Consider the following 15,529-nt stretch of genomic DNA (forward strand, 5'->3'; position numbering starts at 1 on the left):
CTAAAAAACTTGGTTTTTTCTTTCGCTCTTGGTGTTACTTTTCTTCCAAACAGCTGTTCACTCTGTAAAAATTGCAAATATTTTTCTCACATCTGGGGCAGTGACCACAAAAACCTCTCTAAGTCTTCTAGATTCCGTTCAGAAGAGGGCTGTTAGGTTAATTAATGACTCCTCTCTAACGGAGTCTCTCCACTCGCTGTCTCATAGATGTACTGTTTCTGCTGCATGCCTTTTCTACAGATACTTCCATGGTCCCTGTTCTTCTGAATTGGCTTCTATAATTCCTGCTCTCTCTTTCAAAACAGTCCAAACCCGTGCCACCACCAGCCAACTTCCATTTACTGTCAAACTTCAAACTCACAGAACCACCATTTCATCTTCCTCGTTTATTCATTCAACTGCCGTTTTCTGGAACAACCATCCATCATATGTCTTTCCTGAAAATTACAGTCTCTAGAACTTCAAGTCCAATGTCAACAAATATCTTCTCTCATCTTCTCAACTTCCAACCCAAGCACGGTACTAATACCTCTCTTTTTTTAAGAAAACACCAAACACCCTGTTTGGGGTTTTCATAAAAAAAAAAAGAAAAAAAAGTTGCTACAATGGATAAATGGATGGTTGAGTGGGAGACAACAGAAAGTGGTAATCAATGAACACTGCTCTTCATGGACAAATGTTATTAGTGGAGTTCCCCAGGATTCGGTGTTGGGCCTATTGTTGTTTTGTATATTTATCAATGATATTGATGAAAGTATATCAGGTTTAATGTCCAAGTTTGCAGATGATATGATACAACAGTTGGCAGGTTAAAGCCATTATGCTACTCCAAATAGATCTAGATAAGTTGGGCAAATGGGCTGAGAAGTGGGAACTGAAGTTTAACACTTACAAATGCAACATACTGCATATGGATATGGATAGCAGCAACCCAAGAGAAACGTACCAACTGTGCATTACTACACTCAGGGAAGTGGAAAGTGAAAAAGACCTGGGGGTAGTGCAGTCAAATATGAAGTCCGCTGAACAGTGCAGACAGGCTACCAGATCAGGTCATGGAGTCTTGTCAATGATATATAGGAATTTTGCTAGCAGGGACAGGGAGGTGGTTATCCCATTATACAATGTAATGGTCAGGCCACATCTAGAGTACCATGTACAGATCCGGAGGCCTCATTTTAGAAAGATGTACAGTTGCTAGAACGAGTACAAAGAAGGGCATGAATATTGGTGAGGGAAATAAAGGGGTGCTCTTACCAAGAAAGGCTTAAACTCTGCAAATTGCAGCACCTGAAGAGTAGGCACCTGCCCTGTGATCTGATTGAGGTGTATAAGGCCTTGAATGGGTCGAGCAAGCTGTTATGCTGTTGGGATTCTTCCTCTTGTTCAGATTAAGAACCTGAGGGGGCACAGATTCAAATTGAGGAAAGACTATTCAAATTGTTGTAGAATAGATGTGCGGAAATCTGCCTTTAGCCAGCGGGTAGTTGATTCGTCGAACAGATTTCCATCTTTTGTTGCAGAAGTTGATAGCTGAAATAAATTTAAGGCTGAGCTGGAGAGGCATTTGGAATGAATGGAGGGGTGAAATTGGAGGGTTTTTTTTTTAGCTGATGCTGCTTAAGCTTGCTTTCCTGCATTGTATCCCTCTACTAATGCTAATGCTAAAATTAGTATATAAAATAAATAATTAATAAAAGAAATGGAAATAAATAATCAATGCATTTCCCTTCTCCTGTGGGTAACTATCCAGCTGACCTTTGATGAATTTCCTCAAACTGTCAGCCTCTACCACCCATGTAGGCAACTAATTTATATTCCACTAATTTATAAGTTGCTGGCTAAAATAAAACCTCCTGTAATCTACTCTAAACATCTCTTTCCCTGTATCTTGAATTTGTGGCTGGTAGTTCTGGAATCATTTATAATCGTGAAAATTTTGTCCTCATTCATTTTACTTTTGCTGCTCAGAGCGTTAAACACCTCAAGTCTCTTCTAAGGTTCCTAGTCTTTGGACCCTTTCAAGAAGCTCGTTTTTTTTAGTTGTGGTCTCCATATTTGATATAGTATTACAAGTGTGGTCTAACAATAGCCTTGTATAATGGGATTATGACGTCCTTATCTCTACTAGCAAATGTTCGATAAATCATCGATACAACACCATGAGGCCTTCTTTGCAACCTGTCTACAATGCTTGGAGAACTTCATGTCTGACTGCATTGCAGTCCCTTTCTTACACTACAGACTTTAGTTCAACTCCACCAAGTGTATAAGTTATTTTGGGGTTACTGTTCCCCAGGTGTAAGACCTTGCATTTTGCTGAATTAAAGCATAGCTGCTATTTCTCTGACAATCCCTGAAGTCTATGTAGGCTTCTCTCTCTCTCTCTCTGAAGCTCTGCTTGGCAGTGCTCATTAACTACTCTACTAATCTTTACATCATCTGCAAATTTAGACATCACGTCCTCTATCCATTCATCGATGTCATTTAAGAAAATAAAAAACAATAGTTGTCCCAATACTGATCGTTGGGGAACCCCACTTCTTACATCAACCCAATATGTGGAATAATCATTTATCACAACCCTCTGCCTCCTGCACTGAAGCCATCCAGCTATCCATGTTAAGGATTTTCCCTGTGATTCCAACCTGTTCCAGCTTATGAGGTAGCCGCTTATGTGGGACTGAGTCAAATTCTTTGCTTTCTCTTTGACAGTGATTTCTCACAATCTGCCTTTGCCAGCCTAACCTTTTCTGTGGCACTATTACAGATCAATTTGTAGCTGTTATACACCTCTGTACTTTTTATTGTTTTGTAACTTTTCCATGCTGTCTTTTTCTGCTCGAGTAATATGGCAACTTCATTATTCATCCAACTTGGAATCCCCCCTTGTGGAATATTTTTTTAATGGTATATACACATTCAAGGTTTCTGTGATTAATGTTTTAAAGGTATACCATAATTCAATCGTATTCGTTCTCTGTGAGATATCTACCCAGTTAATAGAGGCCATGTAGCACATTAAGCCATAGTAATTTCCTTTCCTGAAATTATAACTCTTTCCTTTGCCTTTAACAACTCCTACTGCTCTCTTCATCATCCACCGTAGAACTTCATGATAACTTTCTGTTATTGGTTCCTGTACTGTCAGTCCTATTATTGTCATCTGATTCATGAGTAAAGATCAGGTCTGGAATATTTGCTTCCCTAGTACTTTCTCTGATGTGTTGATACAAATAAGAATCATCCAGTTGATTTAAAAATTTTGTCCCCCATGTGGAGTTTCCTTCCCATTTGCTCCAATCAATTACAGGAAAATTAAAATTACCCATAATAAGATATTCACGCTTACTTGCCCTTTCCATTTGAATGGAGGCTCTCATCATAATCTTGGCCGGTAGATTACCCCCACCCTCATTATACCTTTGCCTCCAACTATCTCATGCCATACAGATTCTATACTAGCATGTGAAATGTCTGAATCTATGAAAGCTTTCTTCCCACTCAGGCTGCTTTTGATAAGAAGGATGAAACCACCACCCCTCCTATCTGTCTTATCCTTCCCAAATACATTGTACATACCGTACTGAAACTCATCATCCCCTATTTCCAGGTGGTGCCCCCGTTTCTGTAAGCCCTATTATATCTGTCTGCACAATTATCCCCAAGTCTTTTTCATTTTCCACTACCCTGAGTGTAGTACCACACAGCTGGTATGTTACTCTGGGGTAACTTCTATCCATATGGAAAATGTTAAACTTCAACTGCCTTTTCTCAGCCCACCTGCCTAACTTATATCATTACTGTTATTAACAATGCTGCCAACCTTTGTATCATCAACAAACTTGGACATTAAGCATGATATGCTTTCATCAATATCATTGATAAATATAGTAAACAATAATGGTTCCAACATCGAACCCTGGAAGATTCCACTAATAATAATAGCCCAAGAAGAGTAATGTTCATTAATTATCACCTTGTTTTCCCATTGAACCATCCCTTTATCCATAGCAGCAACTTGCCCTCAATGCCACACTGCTCCAATTTGTACAGAAGACTTATGTGCAACAGTAGCAAAAGCTTTCGTGAAATCCAAGTATATGACATCAAAATTATTTTTGCATCTGGTTTCTTTGTGACCCCATCATAATACTCAATTAACTTGATCAAACAAAATTTCCCCTTAACAAACCCATGCTGTGTCAAGTATAATTTTGGCCTTGTTTAGATGATCCTGCATTATTTCTTTTACCAGTGACTCCATTATTTTCCCTGGAACAGAATTAAACTAACAGGTCTGTAATTATAACACATTACCTTGTGAATATTAGGGTTATATTCACACATATCAAGTGTACAGGAACCCCCCCCCCCCTTCAAATCAAAGGATGATGTTCTCATAATTATGGCTAAGCTATTAAATGTATATTATTAATTAACTCTAACTTAAAATACTAAATTAAGCTTCCGTCTCTGTATGGATTGTTTTGCAACTGACTGTTACACCTAGCACAAGTCTCCTGTCTACCTAACCATTGTCAATTGGTACTAAATTAACCAAATTTAACACAATTGCTTCAATGAACAATTCTTCAGAAAATTTTCTATAAATAACAGTTCATTTCATATCTTCAAATTTTACAACCAGGGAATATGGAGCATATTATATTCTCGAATCCATGAAGGTTCTTCATTAAAAATCCAAAGAGGGGACTTCTATTAAAAATCCAAAGAGGGGACTTCTATTAAAAATCCAAAGAGGGGACTTCTATTAAAAATCCAAAGAGGGGACTTCTATTAAAAATGTTCCTTACATTAACATTCCATTTTCTAATATTTAAACTTTAACATATGGGAAAAAACATATTCCCCCTCCACCAATAAATTGTTTGTTTGGGTTTTAATGGTACATCAGCAACTAGGGCTATAACGAGCCAAACCATGTCCCATACAAGATAGCAAAAATTTCAGCAAACTAATTACTTATGTCAATATGTATAAAAATATATACAGGCTGGCCTCGATTAACATGATTAATTCGTCCCACGAGCACATAGCGCAAACGCATTAATCGAATATCATAATCAATAGGAAAAATTATAATTGGTCCTTGACCTTCTGGAATGTCCATAAAGAATTTTAAAAATACCTTTTAAATAACTTTTTAACTGTATACAATGTAAAAGATAATGAAAATAATTATGGAATTAAATGACTATTGCATAAAAGAGCGGTTCCCAAACTGTGTGCCACAGAATATTTTAAATTTTCGAGGGAAACACATACTCGCCACCTGTCGGACACCACGCAAACTACTAGCTCGAGGTAGTTCACAGTTTCAACATTCCTTATTAAGTTGTCTGGACCTAACTACTTAATAAACGGAACTGTTAGGTATTTCTTTTGGTCTAGGTGTGCCGTGAAAAAAATTTTTTGGTAAATAATTATAGACCTGTTAGTTTAACTTCTGTTCCAGGGAAAATAATGGAGTCACTGGTTAAAGAAGCATTGCAGGATCATCTAGACAAGACTGCAGTATTAGTTCAGACACAGCATGGGTTTGTTAAGGGGAGGCCTTGTCTGACTAATTTGATTGGATACTACGATGTGGTCACAAAGGAACTGGATGCAAAAAATAATTTTGATATCAAGTACTGGGATTTCAGGAAAGCTTTTGATACTATCACATATGGAAGACTACTGTACAAATTGGAGCAGTATGGCATTAAGGGCAAGTTGCTACAATGGATAAAAGGATGGTTGAGTGGGAGCAGCAGAGAGTGGTAATCAATGGACACTGCACTTCATGGACTAATGTTATTATTGGAGTCCCCCAGTGTTCGGTGTTGGGCCCATTGTTGTTTTCGGTATTTATCAATGATTCTGATGAAGGTATATCAGGTTTAACGTTCAAGTTTGCAGATGATACAAAGGTTGGCAGGGTTGTTAACAACAGTAAAGACAGCATGCTATTCCAACTGGATCTAGATAAGTTGGAAAAATGGGCTGAGAAGTGGTAACTGTTGTTGTTATTTGGTTTTTAGGAGCATTAGCAACTAAGGCCATATTGCTCCAGGGATATGCAGTGATCATTCCCTGACATTTCCGCATCCTCCGTATTTGGTGGTGACTGGCTCGAACCTCGGTCTAATCAAGAAGCGTGTGCTACACACAAAGAGAAGTGGCAACTGAAGTTTAACATTGACAAATGCAAATTCCTGCATATGGGTAGCAATAACCAAAGGGAAATGTACTACTGTGTTAGGGTTCTGGGGTAATTGTGTACTACACAATTACCCCAGTACAGGTCTTTTTCACTTTCCACTCAGGGAAGTGGAAGTGAAAAAGACCTGGGGGTAATTGTATAGTCAGATATGAAGTTTTCTGACAGTGCAGATGGGCTGCCAGAGCAGGTCACGGAGCCTTGTCAATGATATATAGCAGGGGTGGTCAACTTAATTCACACCATAGGAAGTATGGAACTGTTCAAAATGTTGTTAGACATCGGCATTCATAGTTCCCCTCATCATCATCAGCCATTTTCAATCCACTGCAGGATGAAGGCCTCTCCAGCAACTTTCCAGTTGCTTCTGTTTTGAGCACTGGACATCCATTTACTACCCACAAACTCATGAATTTCATCTATCCATCTCCGCCTTTGTCTTCCAGGTTTTCTTCTAGCTCCTCTTGGATACCATTCTGTTATTTTCTTAGTCCATCTGTCATCATGTCTTCGAGCTATGTGTCCTGCCCAAGACCATTTTAGTTCTTTAGTTTTGATAAGAATGTCCTTTACTTGAGTTTGTTGCCTAATCCATGTGTTTCTCTTCTTATCTAACAGTCTTATTCCCAATATGATTCGTTCCATTCTTCGCTGTGTGGTTCTCAGCTTCTCTTCCATTCTTTTGGTGAGTGCCCAAGTTTCACTTCCATAAGTCATGGTGGGGAGTATACATTGGTCCATTATTTTACGTTTCAGACAAACTGGGATATTGCTCTTCAGTATGTGACTATATTTCCTGAATACTATCCATCCAAAATTTATTCTTCTCTTGACTTCCAGCCATTTATCATTATTACAGCTAATAACTTGTCCCAGATAAGTATATGACTCCACCTTTTCAATTACTGCTCCTTCAATCATTATGTCTCTTTCTGTGGCATACTTGTTCATCATTACTTTTGTTTTAGCCATATTCATCTTTAGTCCAAAATCCTTACTAGCTGTGCATAACTGATTAAGATTTTCCTCTAATTCTTTGGGATCATGGCTTATGACCACAATGTCATCTGCAAATCGCAAATGGTTTAGGTACTGTCCGTTCACATTGACTCCTTTCTGCGACCAGTCTAATCTTCTGAAAGCTTCCTCAAGGGCAGCAGTAAACAGCTTAGGAGATATTGTGTCTCCTTGTCGAACTCCTTTCTCAATTTTAAATTTCCTACTGTCTTTGTCTAGTCTAATAAAGGAGGTAGCACTCTCGTATATTTTCTTCAAAATCATAATATATGGGGTATCAATGCCTTGTCTTTCCAGTGCCCGAAACATTGCCTTATGCTGTATGGAGTCAAATGCCTTTTCATAATCCACAAATGCCAGGCATAATGGTGTTTTATATTCATTTGCTTTCTCCATTAGCTGTGATATTACATGAAGGTGATCCATAGTTGAGAATCCTGTCCTAAAGCCAGCTTGCTCTTTCGGTTGATTCTCATCCAGTATTCTTTCTAATCTGTTAGTAATGACCCTTGTGAACAACTTGTAGATGTGGGATAACAAGCTAATTGGTCTATAATTTCCAATTTCTGATTTATCTCCTTTCTTATGCAGCAAAACTATGATTGCATTATTCCACTGCTTAGGCGTCACACCTTTTCTAATGCACTTTGTGAAGAGCCTTGCCAGTTTTTGTGTTATGTCTCTTCCTCCCAATTTTAACAACTCTACAGTAACTTCATCTTCCCCCGGGGCTTTCTGATTCTTCATTTTCTTCAATGCATGTTCTACTTCATCAGGAAGAATATTGGGTATGTCGTATGTGTTGCTACTTTGCAATCCATCTTCCCCACTGCTGGCATTATTCCCCTGCTTCTTGTATAATTCTCTATAGTAGTCTTCTGCTATTTGAATTATGCCTTCTCTGCTGTTTATAAGTACACCATCGCTATTCTTCAGTTTCAGTATCATTTGTCTTTCTGTATTACTGCTCATGGCTGCTGATTTAAATCCTTTGTTTTCCCTTAATGCTTGTTCTACTTTTCTTGTGTTAAATCTTCTTATAGGACCTCTGAGTCTCTTTCTAATGGCTTTGCATAACTCAGTATACTCAATTTTCTCCCTGTCAGTGTTTTTCTTGCTTTTCATTTGTCGTCTTCGGTTCATCATGACAAGTGTTTCTTGACTAATTTTTTCTTCTTTGGATTTCTTTTTCCCTATAGGTTTCTTGGGCTTTATCACTTTCAAAAAGTTGTAATATTCCTCGTCGATATCTTGGTCCTCAGCAGTCTGCAGAAGCTCATACTTGTTCTTAAGTTCCAGTACATACTGCTTTTTCTCCTCTTCTGTTATCTCAAAGACCTTTGTATTATTTACTCGAGTCAGTTTTTTCCTTTCCTTTCCTACATCTATATCAAGTGTACATCTTACCATTCTGTGATCACTTCCAACATTTACCTTATTTAGGACGGTGACATCATTCACAATATATCTTCTATTAGTGAGGATGAAGTCGATTTCATTAGTAGTTAATCCATTTGGACTCTTCCATGTCCACTTTCTGTTCACCCTTTTCTTGAAAAAAGTGTTCATTACTGACAGTCCTTGAGATTCTGCAAATTCCACAAGTCTTTCACCTCTTTCATTTCTTTCACCAATTCCAAAATTTCCAAAATTCTCCTTTCTGTGCTGTTTTGTCATTTTCCAACCTTAGCATTGAAGTCTCCCATAATAATAGTGTAGTGGGTTTTCTGCTCATCTAGAAGACTCTCAATTTCAGTGTACATTTCTTCAACCTCTTCATCATCATGGCTCGATGTTGGTGCATAAATCATTATAATCTTTAGCTTGTATCTCTTAGAAATCTTTAGTATTAGTCTTGACACTCTTGGTGATGTACTTTTGAATTCCAAAATGTTGTTGTTAAAATCTTTATGGACCAGAAACCCAATTCCACCTTCACTCCTTTCACTGTTTCCATTGGTGTACAGCAGATTTCCACTTGATAAACTTATAAGTGATTCATTTCTTCTTCTTGTTTCAGCCAAACCGATGATATTCCAATTCACATTTTCTAATTCCTTTTCCAGCTCTAATATCCTGTCTTCACCGATGAGTGTTCTTACGTTATAACAGGCCAAGTTCAGTTTCCCCTCACAACCATCAAATGTTCTAGGCCAGGGGGTGGCCAACTTAATTTGTGATGCAATCTACTTTTTTTCTTCAAAATGTGCCACGATCTACCATCTCAAGAATTTCATTGCATATGGTTAAAAAAGTTAATCAACACATACTGAAAATTGTTTATAAATTTTAAAATTCAATACAATTCAGAATTCTTATTTTAAATTAACATATTTAAAATTTTAATTTATGTGAAGTTTGTGTCTTCATTTCATCTACCAAGCTTTCAAAATCGGGGATTACTGTGATAAGGCCAACAATAAGAATCTTCTGTATGCAAGTCTGTAAGAGAACAGAGATTCTTTGTCTTTGTTTGTTTCAAATACAAAAAGGTCAATTCACATAGATGTGTGGAACAAAAACAGGAATTTAAAAGTTCACTGCATTTTTTTTTTATATTTGGGTACTTCTCTCGGCAAACATATTTCCAAAAGTCTTTTTCTGATGATATAGGAAAATATCGTTTCGCATTGTAATAATTTCATTTTCAGGTAATATTTTCTCCACGCAGAAAATCTCAGTGATTTTTTCTGCAATTTGTTTCGTATCTAAGCCAACAATAAATTGATAAGAAATATATTGAACAATGTTTTCAATTGTTTTAAAATCACTGAATCTGGTTTCAAAATCATCCACAACTTTGTCAATTTCAGAAATATATTTCTCATTATACATCTGGTGAGTATGGGCTTGGCACCCCAGGGTCCTGAGCTGGATATCATCATTCTGCTCTTTCTTGGTGATTTCCTTCTCTCTCTCTCTCTCTCTCTCTCTCTCTCTCTCTCTCTCTCTCTCTCTCTCTCTCTCTCTCTCTCTCTCTCTCTCTCTCTCAGGGAAACTCATAAAAAAAATTTTTTTTTGACTGGTGCAGCATAAGCCTCAGGCTTTCTTGCACCATATGGCTAATAATGATAATAATAAAAAATAATATTTTTGCAAATGATTAAATTTTTTTTTCTTTGAGATCCTTAGCCATTGCAAAAAATTGATATTTATATGTGGAAATACTACTAATCATGTCACTCACATTTTTATTTTTTTCCTTGTAATTCCAAATTCAGATCACTTTAATTTACTACTAAAATCTGACAAAAAAACCAGATCACACAACCACTCCGTATCTTGTAGCTGTTGATAATCATCTCCCCTTTGATCAACAAATTTTTTCATTTCATTCAGAAAATTTCTAAATCTCTGTAGAAACTTACTCTGACCCAGCCACCCCACATCTGCGTGTAATATCAGATCTGGTTCATTTTCATCGAGTTGCATTTTGAAATATTTCCTTTGAAAAGATTGTCCTCTGATGGAATTCACGATTTCGAAAGCTATGTCCATAACACTTTTAGTATTTAATCTTTTTCTGGCTAACGCCTGTTGATGGATGACACAGTGGTAACTCAAAAAATCTAGGAATTCGTCACCCTTTTGGCACAATGCGATGAACCCGTTAAGTTGCCCCATCATTGCTTTAGCTTCATCTGTTGCTATTGATACGAGCTTAAATAGTGGTAATTTAATTTTTTTCAATAAAATTTTTGAATGTGTTAAATATATCAAGACCTCTAGTTCTTTCTTTTAACGGAACCATACCCAGCAGTTCTTCTCTAGTGGCAGAATCATCGAAAACCACACGAATAAAAACGAGCAATTGAGCTTTATCACTGACATCTGTAGATTCATCCACTTGTAAAGAAAAAGACACACAATTAGCAATATCTGCATGCAATTGTTTGCTCACATTTTTACTCATTTTGTTGAGGAGTCGCATCACAGTATTTCGAGATAACTGCAGATCTTGACGAGCGCTTTTAATTTCATTTTTGTTCTTAAAATTTTCAAAAAGAGAATCTGTTATTTCTAAAAAATCAGCCTTTGATGAATTGCAAACCAAACCATCAGCAAATGGTTTGCAATTTTTTGCAAAAAGACATTTTAAATGACACTATAGTTATTGCTTTAGATTGTAAATTAGGTGTCATGAAGAAATTTTGTTGTGAGAATAATCTGGATTTAAAATTTAAATTCTTTTAATTTATTTTTTCTAATATCACTATCAGGCTGAAAATCCAATTGGTATTTACCATGAAGTGCCTTTCTAAATATCCTTTTTTGGGTATAGCCACGGAAGCATTGCAAATAAAGCTGTTGTCTCTACCGTTCTCCCAACTCCACTAATCATTTGGAGCTCTTTGACTTCCTCTCTTTGCAACTTGACTTTCTCCAGTCCAACTTTTCTAACAGTGAAGTAATTTTCCTTGGTGATTTTAATGTTCACAACACCAGCTGGCTTCCGTTTTCTAGTCACACCGACCCAGCAGATCGAGATGCTGAGGCTTTTGCAATTACTAATGACCTAGCACAGATTGTTCATTTACCTACAAGAATACCGGACAATCCTAATCATACAGCCAATACGCTTGATCTTTTTCTCACAAACAACCCTTCTAAGTACACGATCGAAGTGAGAGGTCCTTTAGGCACTTCAGATCACAACTTGGTGATTGTCTCTTCTCCAATGGAACCTTTATCTCATGGCTATTCCCAACCACGTGTTGTTTGGCATTATAAGAATGCAAAATGGGATGACCTGCGAGACTTCTTTTCTTCTTTTCCTTGGTCGGATTACTGTTTCAAAACTTCTGATGTCGACGTTTTCTTAGATCGTGTCAGTGAAATTATTCTTGCAGGAATGGAATCCTTTATCCGACACTCCACTTTAAAATGTCGTCCTTTATCTAAACCTTGGTTTTCCAATAAATGTGCTAAGGCTGTCCAAGAGAAGAATGTTGCATATCGTAATTGGCTTGTTTCTAATTCTTCAGTTTCATTTTCTGCCTACACCAAAGCTCGCAACAATTGTAAAGCAGTTATTAATCAGTCCAAACTAGAGTTTGAACAGGCTAAGAGTAGAAAACTTTCTTCTTGCCCTAATGGTAGCCGAGCATTTTGGTCTCTTGCCAAAGCTATTGGCCGCAAGTTTTGCCCATCTTTGCTCCCACCTCTGTCCAAACCAGATGGTTCTGTTGCCACTTCAGCCAAGGATAAAGCTGACCTGCTAGCATCCCATTTTTCTTCCAGCTCATGTATTAATGATCTTGGTAAAACACCTCCCACCATTCCCAACACGCTCCATTCAATGCCTCCTGTGGTCTTCCGTCAAAAGGATATCAGAAGGATTTTGATGAATCTTGATGCTAAGAAAGCTCCAGGTCCTGATGGTATTTCTCCACTTGTTCTCAAAACCTGTACTCCTCAACTTATTCCTATTCTTTGCCGCCTTTTTTCACTTTCTTATTCCAAAGGTGTTTTTCCTTCTGCTTGGAAATTTGCTCATATCCAGCCAGCCAGTTCCTAAAAAGGGTGACAAATCCCTCCCATCCAATTATCGTCCCATTGCAATTACTTCTACTCTTTCTAAAGTAATGGAGAAATCAATTAACCGCCAACTCTTAAACTACCTAGAAATCTTCCGTCTGATCAACGATCACCAGTATGGATTCCGTCAGTGTCGATCCACTGGAGATATTCTGGCTTATGTTACCCATTTATGGACTAATTCAATGGAAAGGTTCGGTGATTGATTTGGTAGTTGTTGGCGCATCGGCTTCTGTGGCTATATTGCACCTCCCAAGGTTTTTGCAGTACTATGATCCAAGCCCGAAGCGGGAATCGAACCCGCGACCTTTGGGTTGCCGGGCAGGTACTTTACCCACTCGGCTAGCCCGGTCGGCCGGAAAGGTTCGGTGAAACACAAGTAGTTGCTCTTGACACCTCAAAGGCTTTTGATCGTGTTTGGCATAAAGGTCTTCTAAACAAGCTTCCATCTTATGGGTTGCCAACTGTTTTTAGTAATTGGTTATCCAGTTTTCTCTCTGATCGCTCACTGAGGGTGATGGTAGATGGCTCTTGTCTTCTAACTTCTCCACTAATGCCGGTGTCCCCCAAGGTTCAGTTCTTTCCCCCACTCTTTTCCTCTTGTATATCAATGACCTTCTTCCATTGACTGGAAATCCTATCCATAGTTTTGCCGATGATAGCACATTGCATTCAACTTTCCATTTTGAGAAACCTTGTCCTTCTCAATCAGCTTCAACTTCTCGTAAATCTGCTACCAATTCCTTAAATGCCGATCTTCAGGTAATTCTCCAGTACGGCAAAGACAACTTAGTTGATTTCAACCCTTCTAAAACTCAGTCTTGTCTTATATCTCGCAAAAAGGATTCTTCTGCTCCTATGCTTATCTTTAGTGACACTCTGATTTCTAGGCAAAATGATATCTCTTTTGAGGATTACCCTGACTTCTAATCTCTCTTGGCACAAGCACATTACAAATATTGCTTCCTCTGCATCTAAAAAACTTGGCTTTCTCTTTCGCTCTCGGCGTTACTTTTCTTCCAAACAGCTGCTCACTCTGTATAAATCGCAAATCTGCCCTGCCATGGAATATTGTTCCCACATCTAGGGTGGTGCCCCCAAAACCTCTCTCGGGCTTCTTCATTCCATTCAGAAGAGGGCAGTTAGGTTAATTAATGATTCATCTCTAACAGAGTCTCTCTACTCGCTTTCTCATAGACGCACTGTTTCTGCTGCATGCCTCTTCTACAGATACTTCCATGGGCACTGTTGTTCTCAATTGGCTTCTATAATTCCTGCTCTCTCTTTCAAAACAGTCCGAACACGTGCCGCCACTAGCCAACAACCATTTACTGTCCAACTTCAAACCCACAGAACCAACTTTTCATCTTCCTCATTTATTCATTCAACTGCCGTTTTCTGGAACAACCTTCCTTCATACGTATTTCCTGAAAATTACAATCTACAGAAGTTCAAGTCCAATGTCAACAAATATCTTCTTTCGTCTTCTTAACCTCAAACCCAAGCACAGTACCAAGTACTATAGGTTCTAATACCTCTCGTGTTTGGTGTTCAAATAAAAAAAAAAAAAAAAAAAAAAAAAAGCAACAGCATTTTTCTTTTATCATTACAAAAAAGTATTCTAGTTCCCACCCTTGATGAAAATAATATGTTTTACTCTTTTTTTATAGTATTCATTTTAAATCAAAGGGTATTAAAGTAAGGGTATTAGTAAGCTAAATAAGAATTCGACACATACACCATGCTCTCCGCAAGGTAACTGCATGAATTTCCACTATACAAACCTAGCAGCTGCACGTTACAACAAGGGTAGTCACGTAGTTCAACGGGATTTGTAATAAACGTATGCAGTGGGGCGCATAACAATAATAACAACATTTAGACTAATCTATTTTTTATATATATTTAAAATTCATCGTGATCGACCGAAGTTAAAGCCATGATCGACTGGTAGATCGCGATCGACCTGTTGCCCACCACTGATATATAGGAATTTTGCTAGCAGAGACAAGGAGATGTTTATCCCTTTGTATAAGGCAATGGTCAGGTCACACCATGAGTATACCACGTACAGATCTGGAGGTCTCATTTTAGGAAGGATGTAGAGTTGCTAGAACGAGTACAAAGAATGGCAACAAGATTGGTGAGAGGAACAAAGGGGTGCTCTCACCAAAAAAGGCTTAAGTTCTGCAAGTTGCAGCATCTGGAGCCTAGGCATCTGCGAGGTGATCTGATTGAGGTGTATAAGGCCTTGAATGGTTTGAACAGGCTCAATGCTTATGGGATTCTTCTGCTTGCTCAAATTACGAACCCGAGGGGGCATAGATTCACATTAAGGAAAGACAGTTGTAGAACAGATGTGCAGAAGTTTGCTTTTAGCCAGTGGTTAGTTGATTGTTGGAACAAACTTCCATCTGATGTTGTGGAATTTGACAGCTTAAATAAATTTAAGGCCTTTTTTTTTTTTTTGGCTGATGCTGTATAAGCTTGCTTGTTTTTTTTTGAATCATATGCCTCAACTAATGCTAATGATAAATTACAGCTGAAATTGGCTTCAAGGGAAAATCAGATTAAGATATAATTTTGAACTGACATCGACAACCTCTAAAGTGGTTAAAACGTAGTAAGCCTTTAATGATGAAAGCTAAAGTATAACAATAATTTGTTTTTTAATTTTAAATTTGTGGCGATTACAACAAAAAATGCACTAGCTAGCAGTTTAATACATCCGTGAGTGGAACTTTGAAG

General features: G+C 37.8%; 1 protein-coding gene across 1 annotated transcript in view; it reads right to left on the reverse strand.

The window, feature by feature from the left end:
• UQCR-C1 (Ubiquinol-cytochrome c reductase core protein 1) overlaps positions 1 to 15,529 on the reverse strand; it is a 222,114-nt gene that overhangs the window by 24,092 nt on the left and 182,493 nt on the right. The window lies entirely within an intron of this gene.

Source organism: Mastigoproctus giganteus, chromosome 13, assembly GCF_048544385.1.
Source record: "Mastigoproctus giganteus isolate SK-2022 chromosome 13, ASM4854438v1, whole genome shotgun sequence".
Lineage (NCBI taxonomy): Eukaryota > Metazoa > Arthropoda > Arachnida > Uropygi > Thelyphonidae > Mastigoproctus > Mastigoproctus giganteus.